The 23,690-nt window shown below is 38.4% G+C and overlaps 1 protein-coding gene across 37 annotated transcripts in view; it reads right to left on the bottom strand.

Moving 5' to 3' along the window:
• Positions 1-22,624, bottom strand: part of MAP2 (microtubule associated protein 2) — a 300,076-nt gene extending 277,452 nt beyond the window's left edge. For all 37 annotated transcript variants that reach the window (XM_060410370.1, XM_060410374.1, XM_042244123.1 and 34 more), the window contains exon 1: positions 22,386-22,624. The gene's annotated coding sequence lies outside the window, so the exon portion shown is untranslated. The remainder of the gene's footprint in view (positions 1-22,385) is intronic.
• Positions 22,625-23,690: the final 1,066 nt, after the last annotated feature.

Below are 23,690 nucleotides of genomic sequence, written 5' to 3'. Positions count from 1 at the left end.
TTTGTTAGTTAATGAATAGAACTGCAAGAAAGTATATGAAAAGTGACACTTTTCTAAAATAATTTCACTTTTTCTAAAAGCATATCACGCTTATAACCACAGTATGGAATTAAACTGAGCCATTATAAACTTACCTACCCCCTCAAATCCAAATAATTTTTAGCATTTGCTTGTGTGGCATCTTGTGATGCTTGTGAGATGCATCTCATGATGTAAAACTAATTCTGTTATGGCATTCTGTAACAGGCAGGAAACAAAGATACTTAGTTTATGATTGTCAAAAAAATATGTGGCTTTTTGTTCATTTAGTTAATGATATGTTTTACGGTCTATAAGACAAAAAGAAAGGAAATGCTTTGTTTTCTGGTTGAGTTTATAACCACATTTTACTAAAACACGCAGCCTAATACCTCAAAGCAAAATTGCTATTGTGAGTAATTTTCTTGGAAGACGTGGGTGTCTGAAAGGTTTGCCAATGCTTCTGATAATCATTCCCAAGTTTAGTTCTGTTGATAGAACACGATTTTCTTGATCATCTGTTATAAGCCATCATAGTTAAGATGTCACATACAAATAACATCTTACTCTCAAAGCAGACTATCTATGGGTCAAGTAGGATTTTATGTTCTGAGCAATGTGGGCTTTTGCATAAGAAACAAGAGTACCAACTTTTCTCTTGGCTTCACCCGTATTTTTGGCTACATGTTTTAAACGTGTTGCAATTTCTCTGCCGAAAAACCAGTGTCATGTAGCTTTGGTGTTTTAAGAAAACACAAACACTGAAACCACACTCTTGTCAATCTATTCTGAACAATGATTATGATGTAGGTTTTACTTTCATGTATGTTCACTATCACTCTTGGCAAAGCAGAAATTTACATTGTGCATCCCACAGTGTTTGGTTGGTTGTTTTTTCCTTTTAGTGTAAACAGAAACCCCTCTCTAGCAAGCAAAAAGACAATAATGATATTGGTTGCTCTTACTGCCCACTAGATGTGCTAGAATAGGACTGTGATTTTTATTAGTGATTTCTGAAATTTCTTAAAGAGGGAACCATTTTTTAAAATTTTCATTTGTTTTCTAATTCATGAAAAATTGACTTGCAATTTTGTGTTGGGTTTCTGCCATACAACAACTTGAATCAGTCATAACTATACACACACACACATATATCTATCTCTTCCTTACTGAGCCTCCCTCCCCTCCCCCCACCCAACCCCTCTAGCTCATCACAGGGCACCAGTCTGGGCTCCATCATTTTAAAGTGTGTCTAACCAAATACTTTACTAGTGTGTGAGATGAGTGCAAATGTGCGGTAGTTTGAGCATTCTTTGGCACTGCCTTTCTTTGGAATTGGAATGAAAACGGACCTTTTCCAGTCCTGTGGCCACTTCATGGCAAATAGATAGGGAAACAGTGGCTGACTTTATTTTTCTGGGCTCCAAAATCACTGCAGATGGTGATTGCAGCCATGAAATTAAAAGACACTTACTCCTTGGAAGGAAAGTTATGACCAATCTAGACACCATACTGAAAAGCAGAGAGATTACTTTGTCAACAAAGGTCTGTCTAGTCAAGGCTATGGTTTTTCCAGTAGTCATGTACGGATGTGAGAGTTGGACTATAAAGAAAGCTGAATGCCGAAGAATTGATGCTTTTGAACTGTGGTGTTGGAGAAGACTCTTGAGAGTCCCTTGGACTGCAAGGACATCCAACCAGTCCATCCTAAAGGAAATCAGTCCTGAATATTCACTGGAAGGACTGATGCTAAAACTGAAACTCCAGTACTTTGGCCACCTGATGTAAAGAGCTGACTCATTTGAAAAGATCCTGATGCTAGGAAAGATTGAGGGCAGGAGGAGAAGGGAACAACAGAGGATGAGATGGTTCGGTGGCATCACCGACTCAATGGACATGGATTTGGGTGGACTCCGGGAGTTGGTGATGGACAGGGAGGCCTGGCATGCTGCGGTTTGTGGGGTCACAAAGAGTCAGACACGACTGAGCAACTGAACCTAACTGAACCAAATACTATGTGATTAGTATCTGAATACTAGAATAATTCTCTTAGATTATAAATCCAAAACTGAATGATACAGATATATGCCATATCCTTCTTGGGAAGTTACTGATTATAGAATCAGACACAAGCAAGGCTGCATGCAAACTAAAATGACAAACCATGTCTTCTTCAGAGTAATGCTGGTAATTCATCCAGCATCACAGTTTCTTCTTCTTTTTTTTCCAGCATTTTGGTCATGCTGAGTGGACTGTGGGATGTTAGTTCCCCAACCAGGGATCAAACCTACATCCACCGTGATAGAGGCAGGAAGTCTTAACCACTTAACCACTGGATCACCAGAGGAGCCCCCACAGCTCCTTGATTTATGATTTTAACAATGTAACAACCAAATATTTTTTGAAGTGTGACATTTTATAAAATGTTCTAGAATTTTTAAAGTCACTATTTGAAAATTCCTTCCAATTTAAAAAATTTAATGCAGAAACCTCGTGTTTTTCACATTTCTTCAGTGGCTATTTGAATAGCAAATAGTCTCAATCTCAAAGACAACTCAGTTTGAAAATATTCATTATAATTAAATTCCATGTTAAATAAATAACTCACATACCCCTGGAGAAGTCAGTGTAATGGAATCTAAATTATACTCTAATTTTCATTTTCCCTCTAACTACTTACAAGTAATTTTATTAAGCTGCAACCAAAAATTTAACAAAGATTTCAATTCAGATTAGCAACCCAATTCAAGTTCAAATTTTAGACCAATAGCTCTGTCTCCTTATACATAACACTGACTGGCTGGATTTAACTGGAATGTATACTTATACTTGACCTGACAGTGTGATGCAGGTGTAATTCAAGTCTTTTAATTATAACATACTAATTAGTATTCATATGTTCACTATATATTATTTAGGCATAAATTATTAATTTTCTTACTGAGATTAAATAACATAATTAATCCTACAGCAGAAACAAATATTGAATGAAAAAGTCATACAAATTTCTATGTTAGTCCCCAAGAAAAGTAAAAGTTGGAGGTCCTAATTTCCATCACTGATTTGAGACAATAATGCTAAACTTCCAATCAGTTTGTTGGTTTCAATGGTTAATCTTCTTGGTAAATCACTGCTTACCATTAAATTAAGTTAACCTAAACAAAATAATCTTGGGCTCCAAAATCACTGTGGATGGTGACTGCAGCCATGAAATTAAAAGATGCTTGCTTCTTGGAAGAAAAGCTAGGACAAACCTAGACAGCACATTAAAAAGTAGAGACATCACTTTTGCCAATGAAAGTCTATATAGTCAAAGCTATGCTTTTTCCAGTAGTCATGTATGGATATGAGAGCTGGACCATAAAGAAGGCTAAGTGCCGAAGAACTGATGCTTTCGAATTGTGGTGCTGGAGAAGACTCTTGAAAGTCCCTTGGACTGTAAGGAGATCAAACCAGATATCCTAAAGGAAATCGGTCCTGAATATTCATTGGAAGGACTGATGCTGACGCTCCAATACTTTGGCCTCCTGATGCAAAAAGCTGACTCACTGGAAAAGACCCTGATGCTGGTTATCGAGGGAAGGAGGAGAAGAGGGAGACAGAGAATGAGATGATTGGATGGCATCACCGACTCAAAGGACATGAGTTTAAGCAAACTCCAGGAGATAGTAAAGGACAGGGAAGCCTGGCATGTGTAGTCCATGGGGTCACAAGGAGTTGGACGTGACTAAGCAACTGAGCAACAGCAACAAAGCAAAACAATATAGACTTCAAGCATACTAGTATCCTTGTTCACCTTATGAAATGCTAACATCATTGCCAATTAAGTTCTCCATCACAGCGAACTTTCACAAGAACCCACTAAGAAAGCAACAATCTAAGGTGAAGAAGCCTTTATTTTACTCAGATTTTGGGTGTAAACATGAAGTAACTGCTCTCTGAGTAGATGGAGAAGCAATTAAGAGCATAAATTAATGAGGAAAATACTCGGTATACTGAAGTATTTGACCAAAGTTAACTCCATGGATGGAAACTCAGTGTTGCAGACAAGCACCCATTTAATCAAAGCAATCAATAGCAAAAGGTAAACAGAACCATAAACCAGCATTATTCAGTTCAACAAATAATTATCAAGTGTATAGTGTATGCCAGGCCCTCTGCTAGGTATTGAATTTATGATAATGAATACGACGGTTCCTTTCCTCAAGAAGCATAAATATCCAGCAGGAGAGAAATACAAAAGCTGATCTGGTTTTGCAAGATAAAAGCAATTGGGGTTTGGTCACTAAGTCATGTCTGACTCTTTTGCGACCCCGTGGACTATAGCCTGCCAGGTTCCTCCCAGGTTCCATGGGATTTCCCAGGCAAGAATACTGGGGTGGGTTGCCATTTCCTTCTCCAGGGATCTTCCCAATTCAAGGACTGAATCCGTGTTTCCGTCATTGTCAGGCGGATTCTTTACACTGAACCACCTGGGAAGTCTGGAAAGCAAATACCAATGGGGCAGAGCTGGGGGGTGGGGGCAGGGCGGGAACATAATGGGAAGAATAGAGCAAGTAATTTGTGGGAAGACCTATAGTAAGTTTGGTAGTTCTGAGAGGGCCAAAATGCAGGCGGTGGCTGAAAATAGATGGAAAAGATACCATGCTTATATATTTGCATAGCTTTACAGTTATGTTAAAAATACACTGAAGGGAGGATTTTAAACAGAAGAGTGATCTGGCTAGATATACAGTTTAAAAAAATCACTTTCATTCTTCTAAAGACTGAATATAATGTGAAAAGATTGGAGGCAAGAAAATCAATAAACTAAATGGACAATCAATTCAGTGAGAGTAGAGACGAAAAGAAAAATTTGAAAGAAATTAATATTTAGGAAATACATTAGGAGTCTAGGATAACTTTTGGTTTCTGACTTGGAATAGTTCCATTACCTAAAATAGAGACTATAAAAAGAATGTAGGACGAATGTTGAAATAAGTTTCATTACGAACATGATGAGTTTCAGGTGCCTACAGAATGCTAAGTGGAGCCACTCAGCAGGCAGTGCGGTATAGGAGCCTGATTCTCAGAAAGAAGCCCCAAACTGGAGATACAAAATAGAGAGCTGGCAGAATACAGGTGTTTGCTAAGCTTTAAAAATGGAACTAATCGACCAGTAATAGTGATGGATCCAAACCAAATAAAATATTGTGTGTGTGTGCCTGTGTGTGTGTGTGTTTAGGTGATGGTGGGGGGAGGAGGAAGAGCCCATAATTTTAAACATTTATTGGCTAATCAAACCTCTTATTATTTCAAGCACTAACTGAGACTTAGTCCTTAGCTATTATATAAACCTTACTGTCATATAAAAGGCAAAATCATGGATGAATGTTTTATAAAAATGTGTATAAGACCCCCAAGCCCCAAACTTTTAAAAAGTTATTTTATTCTTTCACTTCCATAGTTTGTACAAAACTCAATCAGTATATTTATAGTTTTCCTTTCTCACTGATAGTTGTTTTCTTCATTACAGATCTATGATGTCTGATTGACACCAAATACTAGGATTAGACCAAGTTCAAATGAACATATACCTACAAGAGTTATGTGTAGCCCTTTGGACTTATCCTCAAAGTACTTAAATTTGTATATTAATACAAATAAAAACTAATTTATCTGTGAAAATCCTTGGATTTGAAAGCTCTCATAGATTTTTGTTCTATTGTGAATACAAAAATTTTGACCAAGCTCATGTATAATCTTCCTATTTTGTTCCCATGTGGCACCGCCTTGTATTCAAAGACCTCTATTTTGATTCATAAAACCACATGAAATGCAACTCATGCCAGCACTATAGTTAAATTTATAGTCCTGCTATGGTACTAATGCAGTGACTTCCTCAGTTCTGTGCACCGTTATCTTGTAATTTGGATTCAGTCCCAGCAGCACTGAAGTACTGTTCCTCAATTAATTCAACTACCCAGAGTCCTAGACAATCTGTGGGTTGTGTCCACTTAGTTTCTTGTAAATCACTTCCCTCCTAGCCTTTCAATTCATTTGTGACTTGTGCATAGTAGAAAATCTCCCTGAACCCTTTTCTCACTGTGATTGCATTGGACATTGTCTGAAAAGAATGGCTCTCATTATTCCCCTTTGATAATTTACATTTTAATTCTAGTTCCCAAACAGCTGGCCTCTGCTTTGAAAAATGGTACAACAAATCCTTTGGGCATTCTGCCCTCTTCTTCCCTTCCTTTCCAAAGCATCATGTCCTCCAAAGGACTTATATTTGAAGTGGAACACATTCTCAGAGAATTTAAATGGATATATGAAGATCATCTAGCACTAAGAAGAAATTTAAAGGATTTAGGAGAAATGTTTTCTCCACAGTAAGTCTGATGGATTATTTTAAAACTTAATATACAAGAAATAAAGCACAGTATCATATACATTAGTGAATAAAATGCTTTTTGCCTTTCTATTGTAAAATAATTTTTTTCAAACGCCATTGTTCTTTCCTTTTAAAATCCACACTGTCTGAGAAGGGCAAACATCTGCCACGTATGTAGAGTTATATCCATCTTTTCCTAAAACAATGTCTTAGTCTCATCTTTCCAACAGCTTTGATTATTTGCATCACTCATTCTCATTGTTGTTGTTTAATTGCTAAGTCATGTCTGACTCTGCAACCCCATGGACTGTAGCCCACCAAGCTCCTCTGTCCACGGGATCTCCCAGGCAAGGATACTAGAGTGGACTGTCATTTCTTTTTTCCAGAAGATCTTCCCAACCCAGGGACTGAACTCATGTTCCCTGTGCCTCCTGAATTACAGGCGGATTCTTTTTACCCGCTGAGCCATCGGGGAAGCCCTCAAAGGACTGTAAGTACTAATAAACGTGGACCTTAGCAATCACAAGTAGTGGTGAAACTAAGAAATTTAGTGTGTGTAGTCTCCTAAATGACAAACAAAACAGAGCATCAATGTCGGCTCTCAGAAATAACAATGCAAGTAAAGCCTGGAGTTACACAAAGTACTCAGCAGATACTTCCCCTCTCTGTTCTCTCTTCTATCCTTTCTAACCTCAGAAATGGAGAAGAAACTTTTATAGCCCTTCAGTGATGAGTCATCATCATGTCTGTGTATACTTTCAAATGTTCAACTTTTCAATTTTATTAACTTCAGTGGTGACAAAATAAAAGTCAGTAAATTAATATTTAAGTGTAAAACGAAATGAAAATTTTATTACAGCTGTACAGATTTTTCCAATTTGGGGTCCATTTTTATTCTATTATTAGGTTATATTACAACTAACTGTATAACACAGTTTTTCCAAATGTGAAGTACTGCTTGTATCTTAACTACATCCTGTGCTGTGGATACATGTACACCTAGAGTTCATGATGGTATACAATAGTAAATTTGACCGCTAGAGAACTGTGCCATTGAAAAGTTAGTTTTCACTCCTTCTGGAGGGACTTTGACCTGAGTTCAGAAATGGCCTAACTGCCAGTCTAAGTCAACAGCAGTTTTTTCAGCAGCATTTTCCACACATGCCTCAGCCTAAACCAGGGCTCCTCAGCTCACTGATGGGAGCAGATTCTCCACATACATAACCTTCTATGCATATGCAGGTCTAAGAATCTCTGAGCAGCATCATAACTTGGGAAAGGCAACTATCGCTGTTCAATATCTTTTCCTCATGCTCTTTCCAGAAAAAGCTTTCTGAATCAATTTATTAGAGTTATCACATAATAAGCTATACTTTATCACAAGATATAAAGTCATGGTTATTCTGTTTGTTACAAAATCTACAGTGGTTGTTCTCAGAGGCTTCCCTGATGACTCAGTGGATGAATAACCCTGCACTGCAGGAGACACAGCAGATGCGTGTTCAATCCTCGGGTTGGGAAGATTCCATAGAGGAGGAAAATGGCCACCCACTCCAGTATTCTTGCTCATGTTTTTGATGTGCTTTATGATATGAAAAATATACCCCACAGAGTACTGAAAAGCAATTTTCACCTTGAAACAGTCATTTAAAATAGTAAAATGGATATTCTTAAGGTTAAATATGTGCGCTTCATTTACATCCTTCTTTACAGACTGTCTCCATTTACATCTGATATATACAATAAAATGTGATTTTTTAGCATGAGAAATTCAAATTGTATTTGCTTTAGGAAAATATGAGCCCATCTTTTTACTATGACTAAGTTAATATTCTTTAACCTGACCCTCTTGCTAATGTTTGAAATATTTTGTATATTTCACTAACAATGAAATTAGTACAGAATCACACCTTAGTCTCTCCCTCTAAATAGGTTGGTGTATCTATGCTATACCATATGTAAAAATTCTCGACCTACTACTAAGTCCTCTCAAATTCACCTTGCTAATCTTAAAAGGTTGAATTCCTCACTCTGCTCTCTAAGTCAAAATCCTTCACTGATTCCAAAGGCCTTATGATAATACCAAAATCCCAGTAAAGCCTAGTATTTAAGGACCTGCACACATCCAAGACCACTTACCCATTCTATTCTTCCCCCAAAGAAATCTCCCATTGCAGACAATATTGTTTACTGTGCTCTTTGTCACCTCAGTGTCTTTGCTTCTGCTATTATCCTACCTGGGTGTTTTCTAAACCCAGCCATATAAGCAGCCCCAGGCTACATCCTTCACTTCCCACATAAAATCTTTAGCTTCTGCACATGGTGATATATTTCTCTCCTCTAAATTTACATAGCACTTACAAGACACGCTCTTCTTTAGCATTTATCTTATTGTGCATTATATTCTTTGTGATATAAGTTTTATGTCTTATGTCTCTGCTAAGTCACTTCAGTCATGTCTGACTCTGTGCGACCCCATAGACAGCAGCCCACCAGGCTCCCCCATCCCTGGGATTCTCGAGGCAAGAACACTGGAGTGGGTTGCCATTTCCGTCTCTAGTGAGTGGAAACTAGAGGAGAACAACATGCTGTATATTTTACACTCTAAACTAGAGAACAACATGCTGTATGTTGTACACTCCACAGCATAAGCATGGTTGTACATATAGAAGAAAATTAATCACTTTCTTGTTTTTATTAAAGGCTTTCACTAGTTTTTTGAAGTAACAGTTTATATTTGATATTTAGTGACATCTCAATATTAAAAGACCTACGCTTAAATAAGATTCCAAGAACACTATTAAAGCTTAATATATATTTGAATTATCTGTTTGTTTGCTATTAATATATTTAGTATTTAATTTGAGGAACTGCTAGTCTGGGAGATAGAAATATCATTCTAGCTAACTGCTCCATGTTACAGCAATTTACATTACATAATTAATTAACCCTAGAAACAAAACAAAATGGAAGTCAAGAAAAGAAGCTTTAAGAAGAACAACAGCAATTCAATTTTTCATTGCAAAATAAAAATACTTTCTCCTAAATTACGTGATTTTTGAAAATGCCCTATAAATAACATTACATGAAAGAACAAAAAATTTAATAGCTTTGTTTTCTATTGAGAAAATGTCTAGGAAAAAAGTAAACAGCCCTGAAATATGCCAAAAGTATAATCAATCAAAGGTCTGGCACACTGTGTTTAATATTCAGTAGAGCATTACACTTGTTCTAGAAATATTTGAAAAGCACATTTAAGTATTTTAGCATAAGCAATATATACATGAAGACGCACACTAATCATTCATCTCAAAGGTGATTCAAGATCATCACGAAATTGTATTAGTTCACTTACTGAATTTCAGGGCATTTAGGTCATTACCTGTAAGAAGTAAAATATGTGTAATTAGGTTATTTAATTCATTTATAAATTCTAGTACCATATTGGTTGTTGCTTGGTACCTGATCTTATTTATAACTAAAGATGCTATGGGGAAATAGTCAAAGAACACACTCATCCTGAAACTGCAATGATTTTTGTGACTACTTTTCTCAAACACGGATTTGTAATTTTCTGTTTAGATTTTTTAAAAAACCAAAAAACTTAATTTCAGTTCCAAAATGGCTGCAAGGGTTAAAATCACTTATATAGGTAATACTCCAGTATCTCAAGAAAATGACACAGTTTAGGTTACCTATGTTTAGAACATTTTATTAGACTATATCAACGGAAGTCTAATCTTGTCTCTACCATTGATTTCTAATTTTCTAAATTATTTTTCTCTTGTTATTTAAGACATCAGTGAATGTTACAGATGTATCTACAGGGATTTAGAAGACATAATTAATCTGTGAAAACTCTTATGAGATTCTCAAAAAGAACTGCTTCTACTACCTTAAAAATTAGAATGCACTGCCAGTTAAATAAAAGTCAAACCCTTTATGATGGTCAAGAGAACCCACGAGGCCTGAAGTCTGCCTCTGCTCTGATTTCCTGTCCCACTACCCTCTACCATGGCCAGAGCCTCTAGTGCCACTGGCTTTGTATTTGTTTCTCAAATATGCCAGGTTTCTTCCTGCTCTTAATGCCGTTACTTCTTCTGTTCCCTCTGCCTAAAAACTTTTTCCCAAAGTATTTGTTTGCTTGGCTACTTTCCATTATTCATGTCTCCAAGAGCAGCCTATCCCATCCGAGACAAGCTCTATCGTATGTTTTTGTTTTCCACTTCTTACAGTAATTTTTTATGTCTGAAATACTTAATCATTTATTTGTTTACAAGTTAATTTCTGTCTCCCACTAATTGAATATAGGCTCCATGAAGGCAGGGATCTGTATGGTTTGTCCCAATATGCTACATATTCAGAAAAGTTCCTGCTGCATGTTTGGGATCCAACAACCATTTGTTAAATAAATGATTTATGAACCATGATATTTGAAATATGTTGGGCACACTAGACTGATATTTAAATGGAAGAAAAAGAGAGTATCTATTTGTCCTGTAGTGTTTAAAAATGTTAAAATTTGGTGACTGAAAGTTTTTAAATAAATTTTCTCCTATTTAGAAATAAAAAAAATCTTCAAGATAAACACTAAGTTTCTTTTCATAAAAAAGAATATTTGTACAAGAATTTTTACATTTCAGAGAGTTTGGCAATTTAAAAAAATAATAAGCTATAATTTTTCAAGTACAGTGATTAATAATATCCCTGTTACACATACTAACTTTGTATGAGCAAGTTTACAAATATGCGTTGCCTGTAAAATAGCATGTATAGATTATTCATAATACAAAAGTTAAAAATGAATTATTCCCAAGAACATCATTTACTACGATAATTAACTCTTTATGGATCATTTAGATTTTCAGACTGGTCAAATTCAGTAAATCACATCTAAGAAGAAGAGGACAGTATATCTTATTTCAAAAGATTTGCTTTCATAGGTATGAATTACTTATATGCAAATAAGATGGTTTTTTTCTAGATTTATGGCTCAAAATAAAGATATTCAGGAAAAGCTAATATGCACAGCCCATTCTATCTCAAATGGTCATGGAAAATATTTTAAGGAATTTTGTTCCATCCATTCAATGATAAAACGGTAACTACAATTTTGATTAATGATTATATATGGCCATTTAGAGAATTAGGACACACTATATAACATTCTCTAACAGAAGGAGGACATTAGAATTCCTTCACTCCCTAAATAGTGGTATTGTTTCAGTTTTCACTGACTAGGAATATATTTCTCTTTAAATATTTAAGCATGGTTTCTGCTCATTTCTTTCCTCCAATTTGCCCATCATGCTTTTCAAATATTTGTCAACTTAAGACTCCACGATGCCTAGGCAGTGTAGGTACAGGTGAAGCTCTACTGAACACAGTAATGATGGAAATACCTAATTCTTATTTAATTTGCTGTCTCCTTGGATGAGGCAAAGAAACAAGAGGCATGGAGCACCAGAGGCAGAGAAACAGCAAAACATACAAGAGTAGGAAAGTTAAGAAGGAAGCAGACACAGACATAGAGGCCACAGCCTTTCTAGCTCACTTCCTTTTAGCTAAAAATGTTAAAGCTGGGGAGACACAAAAGGAAAGCTATTTCTGAGAAAATTTCATAGTGCTATAGGTCAGAAAGAAGCTTCCACCAGCTATTTTTGTTGGATTTCTCTTGTACACAAAGTCAAGTTTAAACACAAACTTAACCAATCTGGAGGCATCAGTATGGATAGTTCAAGTTCAGAGAAAAGCTCCTTGGCTTTTCAAGCAGCTTGAGTCTGGGCACACATCCCCAGAGAGTTTACATGTCTGTCCTAAGAGATCCAAACCACAGGAATGAACCTGGAGCAGCAGCCTGGTCAGTGTTTCCTGGACCAGGTTTAGCCTCACCACGTTCAATAGTGGAGCTGGCACAGAGCTCATTGGAATGGCCTTAAAATGCTGAGTCTCTCCTTCTTTTATATTCATGTGAAATCACAGTTGAGTCACAAAGTAGGGGAGGTATGACAGGCAGATCACCCCACCCTTAGGTCAGAGAACAGGAATATAAACTAAATTGGAAGAAGAGTCAGAGTGAGATGGTTCTTCATGGGCAACTCCTTACCAAGAGCTGAGTCTGACCTGAATAACAATTTTAGGCCTGGCTCCACCACTCAGAATCTCAGGAAAGTCATTTAACCACTCCCTGTCCCAGTTTCCTTACACGCACATCAGAGGTTCACACCATTTGCTCCTAACTTATACATACTTCGCAAGTCTTAAGAACTGATGCTACAGGGCAGAGGCACAGAAAGATACACTTTATATTTCCATTTGTACAAGCACAGAATCCTTCTAAGACACTAATTAACAGAGTTACAATAAGTCACTCTGTTATATAGACTATAAACATATTAAGCAAAAGGAAAGGATTTCATTAAAAATATGTTTGCTCAATATGTTTTTTTAATAGAAATAAATATCAGTTTTTTAACAGAAAAATTAGGATTCTTCTCCCAAAACCTGATGGAGGTCTTTCAGAAATGGTGCAGTGAGACTTCCTAGATTGTATAAAGTTTAATAAATTATAATTTTGATATGGACCACCTTCATTTAATATGGTTCTATTCAAAATAAAGTAAAACCACACCCCCTAATCATGGAACTTATGACTGAGTCTAAAAGTGATAAGCACTTTTAAAAAATCCACAAAATGTCAACTTCACCAAAGACCAATTAATAGTCTATAATAGTTTACATCATACAATTATGAATGAGGCAAGCTTTAGTTTGAGATGCAGCAGCCAAACCCATTTAAATAAACCCTAGATCATACCCACTTCATGGTTTCATAAGAGATGTAGCTTCCAGTAGGATGCTTGGTGCTTTCTCAGAAGTAAAATTTCTAAAGTTCCATCAATACTGGTTTCTCCTCTTTAAAAAGAAGAAAATCTGCATTTTCCATGCAATAGCAATGTCATATGCACTTCCTAAAAGATAAATTTAAGTGACCAGTATTTCAACTTAGGACACTTGATCAACATGGAGATGCTTTGATATTGAGCACCAAATTTAGCTTTATCATTTCAATTCAATAATGAACAATGGAATTTGGATCTTATCTCTCAACACAGAAAAATATAATAATTATTTGAAATTTGTTTAATTTGATTTTATGAATGAAAACAAATACCATTGTTTTTCCTATAAAAGTGTATTTAAAATCAATATTCTCATGTGAACATCAAAGTACAATTTTCAATTTTTTATAAATCAACTGTATAACAATTTATCTCAACTAAGAAAAAATGCTATATATAAATACTAATATAAGGCTAACAGTAGTACATGAACTGAGAACTTCCAAATGTACAAGCTGGATTTAGAAAAGGCAGAGGAACCAGAGATCAAAGTGCCAACATCCTTTGGATCAAAGAAAAAGCAAGAGAATCCCAGAAAAACACTTACTTCTGCTTCATTGATTACTTGAAAGCCTTTGACTGTGTGGGCACAACAAACTGTGGAAAATTCTTAAAGAGATGGGAATACCAGACCACCATACCTGTCTCCTGAGAAACCTGTTTGCAGGTCAAGAAGCAACAGTTAGAACCGGACATGGGACAATGAACTGGTTCTAAATTGGGAAAGGAGTACATCAAGGCTATATATTGTCTGCTTATTTAACTTCTATGCAGAGTCAGTCAGTCAGTCAGTTCAGTCACTCAGTTGTATCCAACTCTTTGTGACCCCATGAACTGCAGCATGCCAGGCCGCCCTGTCCATCACCAACTCCTGGAGTCCACCCAAACTCATGTCCATTGAGTTGGTCATGCCATCCAACCATCTCATCCTCTGTCATCCCCTTCTCCTCCTGCCTTCAATTTTTCCCAACATCAGGGTCTTTTCAAATGAGTCAACTCTTCATATGAGGTAGCCAAAGTATTGGAGTTTCAGCTTCAACACCAGTCCTTCCAGTGAACACCCAGGACTGATCTCCTTTAGGATGGACTGGTTGGATCTCCTTGCAGTCCAAGGGATTCTCAACAGTCTTCTCCAACACCACAGTTCAAAAGCATCAATTCTTCTGCACTCAGCTTTCCTTATAGTTCAACTCTCACGTCCATACCTGACTACTGGAAAAACTATAGCCTTGACTAGACAGACCTTTGTTGACAAAGTAATGTCTCTGCTTTGTAATATGCTGTCTAGGTTGGTCATAACTTTCCTTCAAAGGAGTAAGCGTCTTTTAATTTCATGGCTGCAATCACCATCTGCAGTGATTTTGGAGCCCAAAAAATAAAGTCAGCCACTGTTTCCACTGTTTCCCCATCTATTTGCCATGAAGTGATGGGACCAGATGCCATGATCTTAGTTTCCTGAATGTTAAGCTTAAGCCAACTTTTTCACTCTCCTCTTTCACTTTCATCAAGAGGCTTTTTAGTTCTACTTTCTGCCATAAGGGTGGTGTCATCTGCATATCTGAGGTTATTGATATTTCTCCCAGCAATCTTGATTCCAGCTTGTGCTTCTTGCAGCCCAGCGTTTCTCATGATGTACTCTGCATAGAAGTTAAATAAGTAGGGTGACAATATACAAAGTGCTTCGTGTGAAACGCCAGGCTGGATGAATCACAAGCCCAGAACCAAGATTTCCCAGAGAAATATGAAATATGCAGATGATACCACTCCAGTGGCAGAAAACAAAGAGAACTAAAGAGTTTCTTAATGAGGGTAAAAAGAGGACAGCGAAAAAGCTGGTTTAAACTCAACATTCAAAAAATACGATTAGGCATCCGATCCCATCAACTCATGGCAAACAGATGGGGAAAAAGTGGAAGCAGTGACAGAGTTTATTTTCTTGGGCTCCAAAAATCACTGCAGATGGTGACTGCAACCATTAAATTAAAAGACACTTGCTCCTTGGAATGAAAGCTATGACAAAGCTAGATAGTGTATTAAAAAGCAGAGATATCACTTTCATGACAGAGGTTCATACAGTCAAAGCTATGGATTTTCCAGTTCAGTTCAGTTCAGTTGCTCAGTCATGTCCGGCTCTTTGCGACCCCATGAATCGCAGCACGCCAGGCCTCCCTGTCCATCACCAACTCCCGGAGTTCACTCAGACTCATGTCCATTGATTCAGTGATGCCATCCAGCCATCTCATCCTCTGTCGTCCCCTTCTCCTCCTGCCCCCAATCCCTCCCAGCATCAGAGTCTTTTTCAGTGAGTCAACTCTTTGCATGAGGTGGCCAAAGTACTGGACTTTCAACTTTAGCATCATTCCTTCCAAAGAAATCCCAGGGCTGATCTCCTTCAGAAAGGACTGGCTGGATCTCCTTGCAGTCCAAGGGACTCTCAAGAGTCTTCTCCAACACCACAGTTCAAAAGCATCAATTCTTCATATACCAATGTGAAAGCTGGACCATAAAGAAGACTGATGTTTTCAAACTGTGGTGCTGGAGAAGACTCTTGAGAGTCCCTTGGTCTGCAAGGAGATCAAATCAGTCAATCCTAAAGGAAAACAGTCCTGAATAGTCATTGGAAGGACTGATGCTGAAGCTGAAGATCCAATACTTTGGCTACCTGATGAGAAGAGCCAACTCATTGGAAAAGACCCTAATGCTAGGAAAGATTGAGAGCAGAAGGAGAAGGGGGCGACAGAGGATGGGATGGTTGGATGGCATCACCAACTCAATAGACATGAGTTTGAGCAAACTCCAGGAGATAGTGAAGGACAGGGAAGTCTGGCGTGCTGCAGTCCATGGATGCAAAGAGTTGGACATGACTTAGTAACTGAACAACAACAATCCTGTGATTATTACATATACAAACACAAATATCACTATGATAGCCCTTTGGAAAACACCAAGTGAACAAATTTCATGGACTAATAGGTTGTTACAGGTATTATAACTCCATATAGCAAAGATTTGTATGCCACAGACTGCAGTTCTTCATTCAAATGATATAATAAGTATGTGTAGTAAATTATAGAATCAGATCTTCTCCTAGCTATACTAGATGACACTAACATAAAAAGAATGCACTACTGATCCTAAAAACTTTTTTTTTTGCTTCTTTGTTTTCAAAGTGAGCCAAAGGAATGTGGTCTCATAAATGCCAGAAAAACAGGCAGCTTATTGTTTAAAATACTGTTTTGTTCAAAAACACCGTTCAAATGAAAGACTAAATTACAGCTTTGAGAGGCACAATACCCAAATAAAGTAATACAATTTCAAAGCTAAGAATTATTTAATTGTGATGCTTCCTAGTCAATAAAACTAGGAAACATTTTCTCATACCATTTTATTATATAATTTCACTGTTGTCCATTAGCAAGATAATACAGTGTTGTTGGAACTGTTATAACAATACAACATGGGCAACAATAAACCCATTAATACTTTAATGCAATATAAAAGGTTCTATCAGTATGAATATTCTATCTCAAACTAAATGAGCAAGTTTGTATATTTACTTACAAGTTTGCTTTAAATATAGGAGATCTAGATAGCTAAGCAATGAAATATACTAATGGACATTCAAGCACTATATTTTATGATTACTGAGAGATGGATTTAAGATGGTTAATGATAATGTTGTACACAGCAATGCAGCTAGGGATATTTTATTTAAAATTAAATTAATTCAGTTCAACTTAAGGGAACATCAGTGTAGTTAACTAGCATGAAATGAAGACAGTGGACTGCCTGACAGATAATGACTTTACTGTGGGTGCATGCTCTATCACTAAGTTGTGTCTGACTCTTTGCAACCCATGGACTGTAGCCCACCAGGAGCAGGATCCTCTGTGCATGGGATCTCTCAAGCAAGAATACTGGAGTGGGTTGCCATTTCCTCCTCCAGGGGTTCCTCTTGACTCAGGGATCAAATCCACATCTCATGTATTGGCAGGCAGATTCTGAGCACCAGGAAAGCCCAGATGACTGTACTACTCAGTTTCCATTTTATTTGATGTCAGGTGAATAAAATAACAAAATACAGTTAGCTAATCAAAATTTTCATTTGAAAGCAGTAGGTTGTACAGCTACACCACGTTTACCTTTCTCAAGTCATTTGAAGAAGGCTGGTAAGAACACAGCTGGGATAAGCAACTATCTATAAGATAAGGGAATCTGGGTCAGCTTGCGTACAAATAATGGGAAGACACAAGGCAGTACCTTTTCTTCCTGATTCAGAAAGGCTTTCCAGAGAAAGGAAACAGGATCAAAGACTGGTATACAAGGAAAAGTTTGTTCAAGGCCAGAGTATATATAAGCCAAGATCAAAGGAAGGACCAAGACAGTGATGAAGCCCTGAGAAGAAGTTGGCATAAAAGTGTATGTTAAATGAGAAATATGGATATAATGGAAAATAAATTACAATAAAAATGGCAGGTTCTATTTTCTAAAAATTGGTGTTTTGTTTTGTTTTTTGGCCAATACAAATTGAAAGCAAAGAGCAAAGGAAGGAAAGAAGAAAGGAAGAAAGGAAAATGGGTGAAGAGGAAAGGAAGAAAAAAAAGAAAGCAAGAAAGAAGTCCAGCTTTGTGATCTTAGATGCTTAATTATTTTCTCTAAAAGGCCTATTAACATAACAGGCTCCTCTCTCCATGGAATTCTCCAGGCAAGAATACTGGAGTGGGTTGCCATTTCCTTCTCCAGGGGAGCTTCCCAATCCAGGGATTGAACCTGTGTCTCCTGCATTGGGCAGGCGGATTCTTTAACACTGAGCCACCAGGGAAGCCCCAGTTTATATATATACAAATATTTATACAATTATATATGTTGTTGTTTAGTGGGTAAGTCATGTCTGACTCTTGCGATGCGGTGGATTGTAGCCCCCCAGGATTCTCTGTCCATTGGATTTCCCAGGCAAGAATACTGAAGCAGGTTGCCATTTCCTTCTCCTTCTATATATAATTATATAGAGAAAATACATATATGAAAAAAGGAGGTCAGGTATACAGGGTCTACATTAGGACATTTACATAGTGATACACAAAAAATTGTCTTTGAGGTTTGGGACACTACTGTCCCCATGTGCAGTCCCTTGTGTCCCATATCTGAAATACAATAACTGCTCATGTAAATGTTATTTTTTTAGTTATTCCCCATTACAAAAGAAACAAATTCGTCTAACTTTATTTGAAGATTTCTTAAAGCCAGGAGCCCTGTAGTACTTTTTGTGTCTCTACATTTAGTCTCCAGGAAGATATTCTGCATCCAGTAGAAATATAATAGACACATAACAAAATACATAACTGATGCTGAAGCTGAAACTCCCATACTTTGGCCACCTGACTCGAAGAACTGATTCACTGGAAAAGACCCTGTTGCTGGGAATGATTGAAGACAGGAGGAGAAGGGGACAACAGAAGATGAGATGGTTGGATGGCATCACTGACTCAATGGACATGAGTTTGAGCAAGCTCCAGGAGTTGGTGATGGACAGGGAAGCCTGGTGTGCTACGGTCCATGGAGTCTCAAAGAGTCGGACACGACTGAGCAACTGAACTGAACTAACAAAACAAATAAATAAATAAGATGGAATAAATGCTCTCCTAAATGAAGAGTAAAGGCTGTTTGTAATAAGAGTATTGAAGACAAAATGCCTGGAGAAGACTAACATTCAAACAAGAGATTACAAAGAACAGAATGAAAGGAGAGGAAAAAAATCAGTGAAATGATCAAAATACTGCTCACACTTAAGAAGGTTTAGATTGAGCAGATCAAATTAAGAAAGGCGTAGAAAGAACTGAAATACAAAAGGACAGACATATCTGAGAGAATCAGACATGACTCAAAGAGCTTAATGACATCTTTACCTGATATACCAGAGACATAAGAGTTTATAATTGTTTCAGAATATTATCTTTAGTAACATTCACTAATGCATTACTAATAACTTACCTAAATGACTGCTTTTAGGATTAAGAAATATGACATTGTTCTGGAGGTAGTGTTATTATCCACTGTAACTGTTATTTTAGATTCTTTATCTTAATCTGTCAAGAGGAAATTAAGCACTGAAAGGAATTCATTAACCAAAGTGATCAACTTGAATACTAAAATCTCCAAGTTGGTTTCATACGCTCAATCTTATGGGGACATCAATGAATGGTTTAAGGATGTACATACAGTCATGTGCATCTAAGCAAACGTTATAACTATTGCATTTTAAAGTCCAAGAGCACAACCCCATTTTTCAAAAGCATAGCAATCCAGTCTGCTATCTGGATGCTAGTAAAATTTTACCAAAAAATGTGTATCATAAGAAAACATGCAAATATATGCCAATAAGCATTCTTCTTCCTTTTCCCTTCTGATGTGTTTAGAAAATCTGCAAATTGATTTTAAGCCAAAAGTGGTACAGGAATGAAATTATTCTTTCAGGTTTAGGGGATGCTGTGCCAGGTTTCATTTCTGGCAGCATATTTATGACCAAGTTCAAGATCCTTGAAAAGAAATATGTAAAAGAGGAAATATCCCTTTAACCTTAGCAGAGCAACAGAGTAAGGCTGCTGTGGGAAGTGAAAGGCTTCTGCATCAGGAGGGTGTGCTGCTGGTGTTTGGTTTCCACTGAGAGGGTGCTTGCTCTCTCAATGAGTTTGAAGTAGCTACTAGGATGAGGTAATGGCTGTGCCAGTTTCACTGGGTCAGGCTCTGTCAGCACATTCTTTCTCCTTCTCCTCCCTGAGAAGGTGCTGTAAACACGTCATCCTAGGAGAGTTGCTACAGAGAATGAACACATCCTAAATTCAAAATTCCTGAGAAAGCTGCTCTGCTCTTCACAATCTAGACAGAACCAGAAGCTTAAAGGAGCATAGACAGAGTCACGATAAACAGGTTATTTGATGGAGGTGAGGGAAAAGAGGAGAAAAACAGAGAAAATGGACATTCATGTATAAAAAAATTTTTAAGGAAGCTCAATTTTTAATTGCTCAGATCTATAGATGTATGTTAAGCAATTTTCTGCTTATGGGGAACAAAACCTTTAGGAAATTAAATAATACTGTAGCATATTATGAAATACTAAAAATTGAAATTAAATAAAGCACAGGCAAATAGCACGTACCACTGATCCTAATGGCACAATAGCTCTGCTCAATGCAAACTGTGGATTCCAGATATAAAGGTATGATAATCAGATAAATTTATCAGGAAATTAACCTTAAAATACACACACATAACTATACTTTTTATTGAAAGAGAAAAATGCATTTCACCTTTTCTTGGGAAGGAAATGTTTCTGTGCATGAAGAGGGGGTGATTGAAACGCCCATGATATTTTTACAGAGTCATAAAGATTTCTACCAAAATACGTAGCAACTGACCAGCTAAATGGGTGTTTTGTGTCACAGTCAAGTGAAAGGCTATAATCTTCCTCTTGGGCATTTTAAAGAGCTTTTATTTATTTAATCTGTTTCCATTGCCAAAAAAATTTTAATTGCCCACAGTGAAATGACAGGGTTACAGAGCCATGCGTTATACTGGGCTGGTACCTGCCGCTCAAGCATGGGACATTTTGCATAACATGGCTCACATAAAAGGCTTTGTTCTCCATCGCCTCACTGCGGCTGCAAACCTCAATTTCAGTGAGCAGTCATTTCCTCTCCCAGACCAATCATTTCAAAATAAATCATATTTTTGACATTTAATACCTTACCGATATTCATTAATCCCTTTGCCTCACATCCAAACTTATATACTACCCAACAACATATATTTATTTGTTCTGCAGTACAAATTTGATTCACACCATAATCCCCAAACCTTCAAGGATAAACATTTTAAGACTCGTCTTTTAAGTACTACTCTCTTCTGCAAAATTAGGTATATATTTATAAGTGCGAATGTGTTTATGTGTGTGTGTGTTTGTGGTGTGTACCACCATATGCCTGTGCATGCTTGTGTGTGCATTTAAACAAAAACCCTTCACACTGAGTCAGTAATAAAGGGTCTATGTCCTGGAATCATTATGCTAAGGGCTTCCAGCTGATGGCACCCAGCAACTGTTACAAACGGGCTTGTAGCTAATGAAAGCTTTTTAATTTTCTGACAAAATCCCCAAACCCTGATGCCAGGCAGTATTAACATCCATTTCCAGTTTTCAAGGATGTTTTTTTCTGACCCCATCCATTTTACTATCCCCTCCTCCCTACACACACCCAAACACACACATCCCCACTCCTGGCTCCTCTCAAACACTCTTTCTTTAAATTTTCACCCTTAAACAAAAGACAAACTTGGAGAAGGAAGACACCAAACACTGCAGCCCCCAAAACGCCTTTTAAGAAGAAAAAGAAAAAAACTGGTGGACTGTAGATGCTGCCTCCCACTCCCATCTCTTAAAAAGAAAGACTATGTAGACGTTCAAGCTCATCCAGACTCATTTTTTCGTATCCCGCCCTCCATCGAGACAAGACATTAATTTTTCATTTTCCTAAAACTATAAACATTCGTCAATCTTTCTCTTCCAGCTGTGTCTGGGACAATTACAGGGAAATGATTTCGAATTGACAAGGTTTCTTTAACTTACTCATCCGTCAGTGTGCAGTTCTCTGCAGTTCGATGGACCAAAAACAAAAGAAAACCTAAACAAAAAACCTCTACTTCGAAATTCTCTTTTACCCCAGTATAATTCATTGTCTATCTTTCCCCAGCTCAGGTAATATTAGCTTTAAAGACGAGTATCCTAACCCGATGTAAGCTCCCGTGCGCTTCAAAGCGGTACCTACCAAGGTCACACACCCTTCTCCAAATCCAGAGCCCAGGTACAGCCCTGGTCCCCTGCTGCGTAGTAGTTACACCCAGAGAGGCCGGGCCTGAAGCTGCCGCCAGGTGGGAGACAGTTCGACCAACCTGTGCCTGCTCCCAAGACACGGGATGAGACAAATCCCTTCTCATCCCCGTTCCTTCCCTGGGCTCCTTCTCCTCCCTCCACGCTGTGCGCGAGGCAGAAGGGAGAAGCACGTTTATACTGAATCAGAGGTGGGGAACGGCTCTCTTACCTGGGCGCGGAAACGATGCACCCGCAGTCGCCGCTGCCACCGCTCAGGACTTGAGGACCTAAGGTCCTCTGGAGAAGGAGCAGGGGGTGGGTGGGGGTGGGACAGGGCAGGAAAAGAAGAAGGAGAAGGAGAAAGAAAAGAAAGAAGCGGAGGGGAAGAAAAGAAAGAGAGGAGGCGGTGGAGGATGCTGTCGCTGCGGCCGCCGAGAGCCCGCGCAGCCGGAGCTCCCGGCCCAGTCTGAGCGCCGCCCTGGCCGCCGGCTCCCCGCGGCCACCCCGCCCTCCGCAGGCCCCGCCCCTCGCCCCCCACAAGCCCCGCCCGAACGGCGGCCCGGGCGGCGGCGGAGGCGGGGCTGGCGCGGGCACCGCCACAATGTCCTGGAGGGGAGCGCGGCCGCCCCGCCTTCCGCAGCTGTTGGCCCGCCGTCCGGCGGGGACCGCGAGGGTAGCAGCTTCAGAGCGCAGGCCAAACCCCAGCCACTTCGGGCTTGGGACTGTGGGGGCCCCCTTTAAAGAATCCCTGCCTTCTCCGCCACCAGAAGCAGAGTGAGACCAGCACCTTTGGGACGGAGGGACCCATTTGGACCCTTTTCTGATATCCTTGGTGAACTCGGAGTGGCTGGGGCGAGGAGACGGGGGAGGTGGCGTCAGCTTTAGTCTCTCAAAGAGGAGTCCCGCATAGAGGCCTCTCTTTTCCCGTCTCCATCACTGTGACGGTGGGAGTTCCGGTTACCCCTCAGTGAAGAGAGCTCCCTGGCCTTGCCTCCACATGCCTCAAGACGGTTGCGTCCCAGAATAGATAGGAAAATTGGGGGGAAGCATGAGGACAAAGAATAACTCCTGTCAGTACTAAAGGAACAAGGGTTGAGGGTTTAGAGAATTATTAGACCCCCGTTCGATCACTAATCAGATTTGTTCATTCGTTTATTCCTTCTACAAATATGTATTAAGTTTGCTGTGAGTCAGGCACTGTTTTAGGCACTGTGGAAACAGAAGTGAATAAAACAGAACTCCCCTCCCACCACCCCCCCCCCCAAAAAAAATACTTGCCTTCAACAACAGTACATTCTAAATAGCCAAATGCAAGTTCCAGGGTCAATTCATTTAGTATAAATCTCATGTATGACTGTGTCAAATAAGGATTAAAAAATGTTAGCCCTATGCCTCTGGCATTTTTAATATGAGGATATAATTAGGTAATGAATAAGAGTCTGTGAAGAATATGAAGAATGATACAAGAATAATGAATTAGCACAGAAAACGTTGACCTTGAAATGTCACCATTTAAAAGAATTACCTCTTAAAT

The sequence above is a fragment of the Ovis aries genome, chromosome 2, assembly GCF_016772045.2.
Source record: "Ovis aries strain OAR_USU_Benz2616 breed Rambouillet chromosome 2, ARS-UI_Ramb_v3.0, whole genome shotgun sequence".
In the NCBI taxonomy this organism is placed as follows: domain Eukaryota; kingdom Metazoa; phylum Chordata; class Mammalia; order Artiodactyla; family Bovidae; genus Ovis; species Ovis aries.
Note: the sequence above shows the minus strand (reverse complement) of the source record. Positions and strands in the feature narration are given on the sequence as shown.